Source organism: Suricata suricatta, chromosome 1 (assembly GCF_006229205.1).
Source record: "Suricata suricatta isolate VVHF042 chromosome 1, meerkat_22Aug2017_6uvM2_HiC, whole genome shotgun sequence".
In the NCBI taxonomy this organism is placed as follows: domain Eukaryota; kingdom Metazoa; phylum Chordata; class Mammalia; order Carnivora; family Herpestidae; genus Suricata; species Suricata suricatta.
The window spans coordinates 88,912,638-88,926,479 of NC_043700.1; positions in this window are offsets into that span (position 1 = coordinate 88,912,638).

Sequence of the window (13,842 nt, forward strand, 5' to 3'; positions counted from 1 at the left end):
AAAAAGATTTGGAAATGATTTACATAGATATACCAAAAATATAATTATTGCTAAAAAGTCACCTAATAAATATTATCTCACATCTATCTAATTCACCTGATCCCCACAACTACCCATGGAAACTTCATGAGACATTAGACAAGTCTGCCATCATCCTAAGTTATTTTTCCTGTTGATGAAGTTTGTTACAGAGAAAACACGAGCTTATTTGATTTGTAAACCCCAGTAGCATAAAAGTTGTTTATCTGTATTATATTTAATGCTGGTAACTCAGGAAACATGTCTATTTTAATTAAGCCAACAAACGTAGACCAGCTTTAATAGTGAATATTTCCTGAGATTACATGAACCTGAAACCTGTTTGGATTAGTTCCTATTATATTTCTGAGAATTTTCAGAATACTTAATTCATAAAAGTACTAATTTTCTTTAAGCCAGTTGAATAGAGCTCTTTTACAAATTAATTTTGGTAATGCCATCCAGAGGTAGAAAAGTATCACATATTTACAACATACATATATAGAACACCAAATCATATGAATAGATACAGAGAACTTATAGGATCAATTCTAAAATTTTAGCCATGAATTAGGTACAATAGTATGAAACTCACCAGTTATAGAAGAATTTGAATTCAAATTGTGTTTTTGGCAGATGAAATAAAATGTTACCTGCACTGATGGTTAAAGCTTTTTACTAATACAGTAGAACCTTGGTTTCTGAGCATAATTCATTCCAGAAACATGCTTGAGATCCAAAGCACTTGTATATCAAAGTGAATTTCAAGAACCACTGGCTCAGTTGTGATCATGAGACACTCAGCATCATGTACTATTTGTATTGCAAGATATTGCTCTTTTATTAAGTTAAATTTTATTAGAAATGTATGCTCATCTTGCAAAACATTCGCAGGACAAATTACTTGCAATTTAAGCTTTTACAATACTTGTGAAGATACTTAAAATTTTTCATTCACCTAAACTTCAAAAACCATTCCCCACCCCCACATTTTTGTTCCTTCTCATACTAATTGGTATTTCAAAGAGATAATCTAGATTTAAGACTTCCTGCAAAAGACCAAGTAGAACTTTTACGTCAAGAAGGCACAGGGCAAAAATATAGGTTCCTCCAACAAGGGCTTTGTTTCTCAAAGCCAGAATTTTTATAGTATTTTTAAAAAGCCTCTTGAGAAAAATACAGGAGTCAGGAATAGTAATAAATAAACAAACAAACAAACAAACAAACTTTGTGATTCTCTGGGAAGCATTTCTGTTTTTGCAAAGATATGCAAGATAAGAGCAGTTGCTTTTAATTCTTCAAAGAATCAGATTGCAGCCAAAATGGTATCAAGAAGTTGATCTGCATATCCAACCAGATATCTTCAATTAGCCTTTTTATACCAGAAAGAAGATTTCCAACTAAAATGGAAATCAAAGATTTCTATATTCTGTATTTAGAACATTGGAATATTTTAATAAATCTTTTCACAAAAGTTTCAGAAGGTTTTTTCTTTCCCTTTGGGTATACAGTTTCATTTTAGTTTGGAGAAAAGGTCCCAAAATAAATTCCTATCAGTCTTTAAATATCAGCTTTCAAGCTAGCCGATTTGTGATCACAGAGCTACAGGGAAGGGAAGGGAAGGGAAGGGAAGGGAAGGGAAGGGAAGGAAGGAAGGAAGGAAAGACAAGACAAGACAAGACAAGACAAGACAAGACAAGAAAAAGAAAAGAAAAGAAAAGAAAAGAAAAGAAAAGAAAGAAAAGAGAAAAATCAGTCTTCAGCTGGGGCAAGGGAAGGGACATGGTGAATTTTTATTTCCTCCCTCACCTGGACACTACAGACAGCGATCAGCTTGCTCTGGTAAGAATTATCACCCTTAGCCAGATTCTGTCAGTTTTCTCAGGCTCCCATCTACAAAGTTCTAAGAAGAGAGAGTATAGCTCTGGTGTCTACCCAAATTCAACAATATTTTCCATGAATTTAATTTTAGCTTACCTTGGCTATTTAAAGGATAACATAGCCATTTACCAGAAAATCCCTCAGAGTCTAATTTCTCATTTCTCATTAGTCTTTTGAAATGAATCTATTAGTTAAACTACTTTGGTATTTTGAAGTCTTTTGGAGGAATCTGCACTCCAATTAAAACAGGCATTCCATTTTGTTTGATTTGAGAGCTCTTGCTTTCAAGTGCATTTCTAATTAAAATGTTTCTTTAAATTGTCATTGTAATTCCCTTGAGAGCAGGCAGTAGTTTGGTAGGATTCTAACCACAAATGGAGATCAATGTACATATCTGTCCAGCCATATCTAACTGCAAATAAAATACATTTCTGTTTAGCTGTATTTTCGAGCCCCCAACCTGATGGTTACCAAGCCAACTTCTCAAGACTCAAAACAAGTTCTGTATAGTAAGATATTTCCATTTTTACAGACATCTATGCCTTACAGGACTATAGTGTTCAGACATAAAATAAGTAAGTGTACTGGAAAGTGGCACATACATCCATTTAGAATTTAAGGGCTCTTTTTTTTTTTTTAACTAAGCCTTGTGTCTTACTTTTTTTTTTTTTAACTAAGCCTTGGTGATTACTGTACCTCATGGCACAGACATTTTCTTTAGATTGGCTAGCGTCAATCTATTCCATTCTGTGACCAATTTATCCTAACATAAAAGTCTTAAAGTTAGGTGGCAAGTGCTCTAACAGCTTTTCAGTGCTTGACCCAAGCCCACCACTTTCATAGCTTTTGGCTTCCAAGATTTCCATAAGCAACAGCTTTTGTCTACATAAAATAAGACAAACAAGCATGTGTACATTAACACACCAGTAATAACCAAGAGATATTACTGCAGACTGGGCAGTAGAAGACTTTGTCTGCACCACCGGCAATTCCCTGTATAGAAAAGGTGACTAGGAAAAGAAATGAGCCAGCAGACTCCAACAAATGGGGACTACAGACTGGGATAAACTGCTTAGTCAGCCTTCAAAGAAATTTGATCCATCTAGATGGATCTAGCTTAAGTTGTATCCAGTCTGACCTTGGACCCAGTGGAAATCTGAGTCCCTGGCCAGCAATCACCAGCAGTTCTCAAAGTGAAAAGTGGAGAAAGATGCCATACAACTGAGGAATGAAAGACTGAACCAAAGACTAGGAACTCAGGTTATGTATGGAACCATCTGTCAGCTCAAGCTGATGTGCTAAGCCCAGGACTTGAAAGCCAATTATATCAGGAGCTCAATGCAAAGACAGTGGAGCTCAGAGACAAAAGAAACTTACCCATGGCCTTCAGAAATAGTGAGAAATACTGAGAAACTCAAAGGGGTCTTGGAAACCATGCTTTGCTCCTCCCCCATGAAGCTGTCAAAAGTTTCCTTTGGATCCCAACACTGCCACCAACTCTGTTAAAAAAAAAAAATCAACTGACTAAATTTTAAAGACATTATTGGCTTTGTTCAATGATTCAGGGATTGGGCAGTATACTATCTAGCAAATAGAGAGGGGCTCCAAAGAGCTATACAAAATGGAAGACTTTTATACGGTGGGAGAAAGGAGTTACTAGCAAAGATTGGATTGTTTGTGGCAAGGTCACTTTACTTTGGGGGACTGCAAGAGTTTTTCGGGAAGATTACCTCACGAGTGCTAATGAGGTATTTTCAGATTGACTGGTTTTAAGATTCCATTCCTGGGAAATGTTGAAACTGTAACTAAGTTAAAACTTAAGTCTCTGTTCAGTGACATGGGCTTAGCACAAGAGACTCCATTTGGGGCTGTTGTCTCTTTTTTTAAACAGATTGTAATAGATTGTGTGTGTTGGTGGGGATATCAGCAAGGATTTTTCACGGAAGAATAATAATTCATACAGATAAACAAGGAAGGTAATGACTATCAGAGAAATGAAACATACATGTATATGCAGAAACTTGGACAAGCATTCTAAATGTTTTATCAATAGTAAAAGACACTCCAAAATGTATGGCAAGCCAATACAAATTACAGAAATATCAAAAGAAGTTAAATGTAAGGTTAGTTACAGGGCTCCTGGGTGGCTCAGTCAGTTAAGCACCCAACAGTGGCTCAGGTCATGATCTCACAGCTCGTGAGTTCAAGCCCTACATCAAGCTCTGTGTTGATAGCTCAGAGCCTGGAGCCTCCTTCGGATTCTGTGTCTCCCTCTTTCTCTGCTGCTCTCCCCCTCAAATAAATAAACACCAAAATTTTTTTAAAAATTTGGTTGGTTACTTGAGTGCTAGACTTAAGAAACTGATCTCCCAATGTTGTTCACAACTGGTATTACCTGATGGTATATGAGATAATAAGAATAATCTGTATGAGAATAAAAGCTAATTTTATCTGTTGGTAAAGGCTATAGGAAGATATTAAAACAACTGTGATTTTTGGCTTTTGAGGTTGACAAATGTGCACTACCATTAAAAATAATAATAATCAGATTCTGGAAGTATATAATTCATTGTTTCAGATTTTTTCCCAAGTCTTTGTTAAACATACAGTGTGAAAATGGAACTCAGATAAGTATTTTATAAAATTTTTATTATTTACTCCTCAAAATAACAGTCCTATAAAGTAAATTCTAACTATTATTCTGAAATTATACACAAGGTAAGTGAGGACTAGAGGTTTTACATAGCTAAAAATTGATGAAGCAATGATTAGCCAAGTGTTTTGAGTCTAACATCCCCATACGTAAACACTCCTCCCAGCTGCCTCCCTAGAGAATTTGGGATTTAAAAGTTTATGGTTACATGCCTTACAGTAACTCATTTTATTATTACTTTTTGTGTGTGTCTAGCCTCTCATCTAAGAGCAATAAGAATTTCAATATTGGAAATTATATTTAAATACAATGACAAATGTGAATCTTAGATAACTGCTTAGAAAGTAGTAGATTTCTAGTAGTGAATTATGAGTCAAAGCTATTCTTGAGACTTATTAACATAAATATAAGTAGAATGGAATAATAATGAAATGATAATGGAAGCCACATTTCTATAATTGAAATAATCCATATTCTGTAGCACCCTAGGTTAATTTGTAAAATTAGTATGAAATGATAAATGAATAGAAAGTTACTGTGTTACTAGACAAAGTTTAATAAGCTGAGGCAATGTTCAGTGTAGTGATTCTACTTCACGTTTGCTTTTCTTTAGATTTTTTGTCTTTTCTAATACTCAGATTGCAAAATGAAATGATGTTTAAAATGTAATAAAAGCCCAGTTTCTTAATATAACATGCTTTTCTATGTGGTTGGATTCATTCCATTTTTTTTTTCACACTATATCCTTGGAGTGTACATATTTTGGGTTTTTTTTGGTTCTAGGTTTGACGATGTTTTTTTCAGTTTATTTATTTACTTTGACAGATAGACGGTGCACAAGTGGGAGAGGGCTTTTAGAGGAGGGGAGATCACAACCAGGCTCCCCACTGTGAGCACAGAGTCCAATGTGGGGTGTGACCCCATGAACCCTGAGATCATGACCTGAGCTGAGATCAAGAGTTCATTGCTTAACCTACTAAGCCACCCAGGCACCCCTTGATAATTTTTACAATAGATTATATTTATGGAAATATTTGCTTTACTAATCTGGACTTTTTAAATGTAAATAATGTTAACATAGCATCAATTCAATGTTTTAATATAAATAAAATAGCTAATTTAAGATTATTTAATTTTAGTCATAAGCATTATTTATGCATGATCAAATACCTGTCATACTGTCAGCATACAAAAATATGCATTGAATGAATACAAAATACAGGTTTAAAAATGAGTATCAAGGCATTCTATGAGAAAATATTTCTATTTATTACAGTATTATATTTACTATTATAAAATGTATAGACTTAATGTCAGATATTTTTAGAGATATCACCACTGAGCCACTTTAGTAACATTTTCTACATCTGTATGATCTGTAAAAATTACATTTTTTGATAAAATGTATATATTTTATAAGTGGATTAATTTATTTACATTTTGAAAAATTCCTTACTAAAACTTTCATAGACCTCATATCCTACTTTGTCTACTTGTATCCCATGAAAACTCAGCATTTTGGAGGACAATGGAATCATTTTTAGAGACTGGAAATGTACTTGATATAAAAAATCAAAATTACCTACAATTATGTCATTTTTATAGAATTTATATTCAACATTAAACTTTAGTAAAGTTTATTCTGAATTCCATTGTACATAGGAGATTTGAGTAGGTAATGTGCAAAACAAATAGAATTTAGTTGAATATAAGGCATTAATTGAATTTTATTAACATTTGAAAAATTTATGTGTACTCAAACTTGTAATGTGCTTTTTAAGTTGCTTTTAATTTTCATTCTCTTTTAAAAAGTCTTTTATTGTGTAGGAGCTGAGGGCAGGCCACCCCAAGATGTGCCACATTGGCATGAAGATTATTCTCATCTAAAGGCAATTGAGAGCTGATGGACACCAGAAAAACATTTGATCCTCCATTAACTACATAGAATAATCTGAATTGGGGTTATTAAGGAATAAGGGTTATTAACAGAGATATATTTTAGTTGAGTGATCAATATGTATGGCAGGACAGACATCTAATTACAAAACACCTGCTCTTCTTATTGTTGCCAGGTGGACTGGGGAGCCCTAAGACTTCCCTCTGGCCCATCCCTGGGATGTCTCATCATGAGGCTGTTAGTCTGATCACAAGAAAGAATTAAAGGATGGACCAGACACAGTGGTTGAGCGGTGAAAATGATAAAGTTATTAAAGGGTGAGTACACTCTCAAGATGTGAGAGTGAATGAGCTCAAGGAAGAGTTGAGATCAGTGTTTGGGTCTCTATCTTTTAGTGACACTTGTTAATTAAGAGGTGAAATATTTATTATTTGGAGAGAAGAGTTCTTTGGGATCAGGGTTTTGTGTCCTGACTCCTTTACTTGGTCAGGGTTTCCAGCCTTCTTTGTCTTGGCCCGTTTGGCTTGATATGGCTTCTCCTGACTTTGTTTTGGGAATGCTGCCTGGACAGGTCTCTAACTTTCCGCAATAAGAGTCTATGACTCCCCCTTTACTGGCCTCCAAACATCCTATTAAAGCTGAACTAACTGCCTACTCTAACATTATCACCCTCTGAATTGCATTCTTTTTTTCTGAAGTCCCAGACTCCATACAACCTTCTTCTCCTTACTTTAAAGAAGACATATATACTTCATTATGCCTGACTGTCTTTGGAATTTCTATTTCTGTGTGGGTTACTCATACAAATGCTATTACATTTCATTTTCTCCTGCTAATCTGTTTCATGTCAATTTAATTCTTAGTCCAGCTAGAAGGGTCTTTGAGGAGACAGGAATTCTTGCTCTCCGATAATAGCTACAACTTCAGCTCATTTGGACAAATCAGCTCATCTTATAAGAAAAAGGAATTGTAAGATTCACTAAATATTCTTTTTTTTTTTACTACAAAATGCATGTACTCTGAAAAAAAAATCATAGAAGTATAGTGTAAAACTTCACCTTAAATATTAGATACATCAGTGAAGGTTCCTACGTTGATTAATTCAACCAACACTTAGAAGTTCATAAATAGGGAAGTCATACTTCTTGTACTTAAAAATCTTCCATATTCATGCAGCAAAATATGCTCTTAAAGATATATAATTTAGAAGTGTGCTTAAAGTGCTACAGGAGCACAAAGGACCAACTTGATTAACTTTAATTAATGGGAACTTAGAAAAGGACAATTCAGTAACCCTTATGGAGAGGGTAGGTGGGGAAAACATAGAGATCAAAATATGCAACATGTCATATTCTAAGAGAGTTTACATTTATAGTGGTGAGACACTAAGCAATTTAATTAAGTACATTATACTAGAAGAATATAAATGTTACTAAAAATATCAGAGTGGATAGGAAGTGGAGGGGGGTTACATCTATAAAGAGAGTGATTGGAGACAACATCACAGAAAAATGTATATTTAGGAAAAAATGGGAGGAGTTTATGGAAAGAGAAATGCAGATATTTGGGAGAAGTAAAGACCGTGAATGTGAATATTTGGCAGAAATAAAGATGGTGAATGTGAATGGCTTTAAAGTTCAGGAGTGATTGGCATATGAAAGTAACAGTAACGATGTCAGTGTATGGCTGAAGTAGCATGAATGAAGGGCGTAACTATGAAAAAAAGCCAAATGGGTCAAATTGACAAACTGAGGAATCTGAAGGGTGAGAACTAGTAAATTATTTGTGTCAATTAACTTTTACTTGGGCTAATCTATCATTGCCTTTTCTGTTAAATACCTGTGCTACTTATTCTTCAATTTCTTTGAAAATTTCTCCCATTGCATTCAGTGATAAATCAAAATAGGTGGTAGATATTTGGGGTTAGACTTCTCTGTTCTTCCATTTTCTCTGTGGTTCTAGATAGATTCTCTGACTGAGGTACAGGCATTCTTTCTTTCTCTTGATTGTCCCAAAATATCAACTCAGAAAAGACCTGCTGTGCAATTTAGCAGGGTTTTTTTTTTAAGTTTATTTATTTATTTTAAAAGAAAGAAAAAGAGCACAGGTTAGGGAGGGGCAGAGAGAAAAGGAGAGAGAAAATCCCAAGCAGGCTTCAAGCTGTCAGCACAGAGCTTGATCTCACAAACTGTGAATCTGGCCTGAGCCAAAATCAAGAGTCAGACTTCTAACTGACTGAGTCACCCACATGACCTACTGTACGATTTAAAAGCTACCATATTGTTTACTTCAATGAAGTATCAGTGGAATGCCTTGAGGAAATAGCATCTAATTTGTAATGATGTGCTTTCTGAAAGAAAAGAAGTATGGAAGAGAATAACACACTCATACCATGCTAGAAAAGCCCCTAAACTACATCACTTTGGGGTATGACAAAGAGTGGCTCACATCACGCTAGAAAAGCACCCCAACTGAAAGAATTTGATGCATTACTTTTCTTTATAGGGTATAATGGCACAGGCAATTAGATATATAGAATCAATGCAAATAGAATGTCAAAAGAATAAGCCATTGCTACATGAAAAATAATATCCTTCGCTGAAAGTTCAATTTAAAAAAAATACACTTTGCTATAAAGAATTAGACAAACTAAAAATAAATGTCTAAAAATTTAGTAAAGGGGCACTCATATTACAATATCCCATACTTCCAGTAAAAAGGAAGATAAATTTTATACAAATGGTTGACCACTAAATAGATTCCTACCAAACCTTAGTCATTAATTCCAATAACTCCTAACTCTGTGTTGGGAAGCAAATTTTGCCATCCCAAAATATGCCTCTTTGGCATATGATTATTCTAAAAAAGCTACAAACACAAGACAATCTCTGAAAACCAAGTAGAAATAGCCCTTTCATAAGAGACATTTATACATGTGAGGGAAATTTCTCTTTGTAAGGGTGCTTCCCTCAGTACCCTAAAAGGAGGACATGTCTAAATCTCTAGAAACTGTTATCAGTAGAGAAGGCATGAACTTAAATCTACATAACAACCGTACACTTTTACTATCCTTTTCCTGGTAACCTCTCATAACTGACTTCCACTGCCTTTTGTCTTCAGCTGGAGATGGAGTTGAAGGTAATGGCTTCAGCCATTTCAGAGAGTTCTTAGTTTTTCTGGATCTCTCCAGGTATATCAGATGTATACATATCATTAAATTATTTTCCCTGTTAATCTGTCTCATGTCAATTTGATTCTAAGACCAGCTAGAAGAATCTTGAAAGGCAGAGGAAAACATGGAAGACAGTGTTTTTGTTGTTGTTGTTGTTGTTTGTTTGTTTATATATAAAACTAAACATACTTTTGGCATGGTCCCAGTAATCACACACTCCTTGGCATTTACCTAAAGGAGCTGAAAACTGATGTCCACAAAAAACAAAAAAACAAAAAACCTACACATGGATGTTTAGGTCAGTTGTATTCATAACTGCAAAAACTTAGAAACAACTAAGATGTACTTCAGTAAAATGGGTAAACAAACTGTGACGTATTTAGACAATAGAATATTGTCACTAAAACGAAATGAGTGATCAAGTCATAAAAAGACATAGAGGAAACTTAAGTACATATGACTAAGTGAAAAAAAACCAATCTGAAAAGGCTACATACTCTGTGATTCCAACTATATGACGTTCTAGAAAAGGCAAAACTGTGGAGACAATAAAAAGACCATACTATATAATACAATCATGGTGGATATCTGTCATTATACATATGTCCAAACACACACATTGTACGACACCAAGAGCGAATCCTGTGGTAAACTATGGATTTTGGATGATTATGATATGTCAGTGGAGGTTCACTGATTTCAAGAAACAACCACCCTGGTGTGAGATGTTGATAGTAGGAGAAATTGTAGATATGTGGTAGCAAGGGACATATGAGAACTCCTTGTGCTTTCCAATCAATTTTTCTGTGAACCTGAAAATCCTCTAAAAACTAAAATATACAAAAACCAACAACAAAACATTATTGGCTGATCTATTATTTAACTTAACTTACTATGTTAACTTATAATGTAACCTACTATTCTTAAGTTACTGTTAAGATGGCCCAAAATTTTTCCCACTAGTCTTACTAAAAATTAAGTGACACCTTTGAACAACACAGAATCTCTCCCTTTAAACTTTCATGTGCCAGACTATAAATTCAGGTCTGAGACCACATCCTGTGCCTGATTTAACTGAATCCTTTCATAATCATGCTCAATATTTTAAAATGGCTTTTCCTTAGAAACTCTGAGACATAAAGTCGTAACAACCTGAAAGGACACATGGAGAGAATTCTGCCATGCCTACAGACCAGGAGATCTGACTACATAAAAGCATTCTGCGGTAAAGACAAGATAGGCTGTCACCACAATAGGACAGACCTTTTCAAGTGCTGATAATCACCCATATGGCTATTTTTTTTTAGCTTTTAAAAAATGTTGGATGATCAGTCCAAAGTAAAAAACAAACCAAAACAAAAAAGCAACTGGATTAATGCTACTGGTAAGAAGTTAGTTCCTCAGGAGGATTGGACTATGGTTTCAAAAAGGACTTAGAAGCTTAAGTTTTCTAAAGTAACTGGTATTGGCACTGAACTCAATTGAAGAGAGGTACTCTCAGAAATTTATTCCTATCCTCACGCACTACTTTGCTGTCCTAATCACAGTAGGGTTATTTCAATTACATTAAAAACCACATTTTACTAGAAAACAAACATGTCATTTGTTATTGAGGGGAGGCAGAATATGTGACCCTTAGCACAAGGAATATTTGGAGTTGAAGGCAATCAAGCCCTAACAGACTCACGAAGAATTTGTTTTTGCTTTTTTAAACAGCTCCCTTAACTCTTTGAAAGAATTAAAGAGGGGGTCTGTATCAGGAAGAGAACTACTATCAGAGGTAACTTTTTACATCAGAAAGACTTATCTGCACGGCATGGCAACCATTTATTTACCAAATATTTGCTTTTCCAGTCTTTCAATAGGTTCCCCCATAATGTAATGCTGATACTAGATGATGGCCATTGTGTCCTGTACCTTGTGTCGTATATGACAGAAAATAGTTGGGAAGGTAAAATGATTACTAACAGGTCTAAATTATCATATAAATGTGATGGTGCTTATGTGATGACAGAAACTCAGAAAAAAAGTATTGGCTCTTACAAAGAAAACTCAATTAAAATTGTAGATGATGAGAGTCCAATGTTAAGCCATTATGTAGGCTTATGTTGAGTAAGTCTTCATAAGGAACTACCATATAATACTTAAACATTTTAAAATTTTAAGTGATAAAGACATCACAACATTTTGTAAATTTAATGTATGGACAAGAAAAATCTTTGTGGATTGCTAATCTAGAATCTAATTCAACTGTTTACCTTTGGTATGGTATATATTCAAAGGTTATTCTCTCAAGGTAAATAATCTAATAACTCTTAAATAACTTTATTGAGATGTAGTTGATATACAAAGAATTCCATATACTGAATGCATATAAATCGATGAGTTTGGATTTATACAAACACTCATGATATCACCACTGTCATGAGTCTAGAGATGTGTTTGTTATACAAAGTGGTTAACAATGCAGTATGGGTACTTCAAGACTTGTTAAGAGGATGCAGCTTATGTTAAAGGTTCCTACAACAACAACAAAAACAAAGGGACACTAGGGAAATTTTAGAGGTGTTGGATATGTACTGAATTTAAAAAAAAATTATTAATTTTGTTATTCTATCTTAGTTTTGATAATTGCTTTGCTTTGTATTTCACTATGAATTTGGTGTGAAGTTTTGGTGTGATGGTGCCGGGTGTCTAGAGCCAATGGCCAAGAAAGAATTCTTGAAGACATCTTTGGATCAAAAAGGTGATTTTATTAAAGCACGGGCACAGAACCTGAGGTCAGGAAGAGGTGCACTGAGATTGTGATGAGTAATTGATTATATACCTTGAGGTTGGGAGGGGGTTAGGGATAGAGTAAGTCTCTAAGCAATTTTTGGAAGCAAGGTTTTCAGAACCTTGAGAGGCTGGGTGTTGTTAGGAAAATGCCATTTAGTAAAATATCAGTAATGAGACCCTTCAGATGTATATCAAGGGGCCATAAGTGTAGAGTATGATTGCCAGCATATATCTTGGGGCAGTTGAGAAAAAGGAAGTTTCCAAAGGAATTTTTATGTTTAAATAGACTTACAGGATCCTGGGGGTTGGGATAAGTTTAAGCTAAGATTTTGCCCCTAGTAAGCGTCATCATCATCGAGGCACTTCTCTAGTAGGTCACTTTGCAGACTTAAAGAACCTGTCAATGGGCTGTAGGCAGTAGGGAATTTAATTTTTCATTTGCCTTAGTTTCCCACATTACCATGGCAAGTACTTAAGCCCCTTTCCTTTGTTCCTGGGTAGCCAGGAGTATCTTAGGAATGCCAAACATATTCCAACTGGGGGGGGGGGTCCTGTTAACCTGTACTTTGCCCTCAGTTTGCCTTATGTTACCTCATCAGATGGATATTTAGGGGGGCTGCAATTTGCTCAGAGAAAAGTAGAGACAGAAATGGAGATAACTAGAAACATTATAATATTATTTTATATGAAGGAGATTATAGGGCAAATGCAAATTAAAAATAAAAGATTAATTCTCTCTGTTGAATATAAGAAACCTCTTCTCTTTTTTCTTAGAGCTTTTACTTTAAAAAAATTGATTAAGTTTTTTTTTCTGTCTCTTTGAAATGCATATAAACCTTTTTTAAAGCTGAATAAGCCTCTTATCAGCTTCTGGAGCCAAGATTGTCTTTCTCAAAGACCTGGGAACTGTCCCTTTGAAATGTAATTCTCAAGGAAGATAGCCCCAGTGTGAGAGGGTACAAGCTTCACTTCAGAGGGCTCTTCCTCCAAATTGCAAAACTACTTCTTCTCATAAAGATATGATAGGTTATTTTTCCTGTGGTCAAAACCAATTAGCTAACACAGATGGTTACCCCAATTTAAGATGAACTGTGTGTGACAAATGATGCTGTCAAGACCTCTTACTTGAGGATGAATTATTGTTTATCTTATGAACATGTATGTGATGGGCTGTACCTTGGCTTGGTTACAGAAAAAGGTAAGATTTCTTTCTGCTCTTGCAATCTTTTTGCAGTCTGGTTTAGTGATGTTTTCTTTTCTCCTATGGAAAGAAAGAAATCCCCTTTGTGAAGAAAGGAGAGGATTTTGTTTTTAATTATGTTTCCCCAAGAGTTGTCCAGTAAGCAACTGTATATTAAGGTTTGCAGTCAAGGAAGTGATCCAGGCTGGGTACAAATAATAGGGTAATGCCATTCTGCAAATGGCATGTAAAGTCAAGAGATA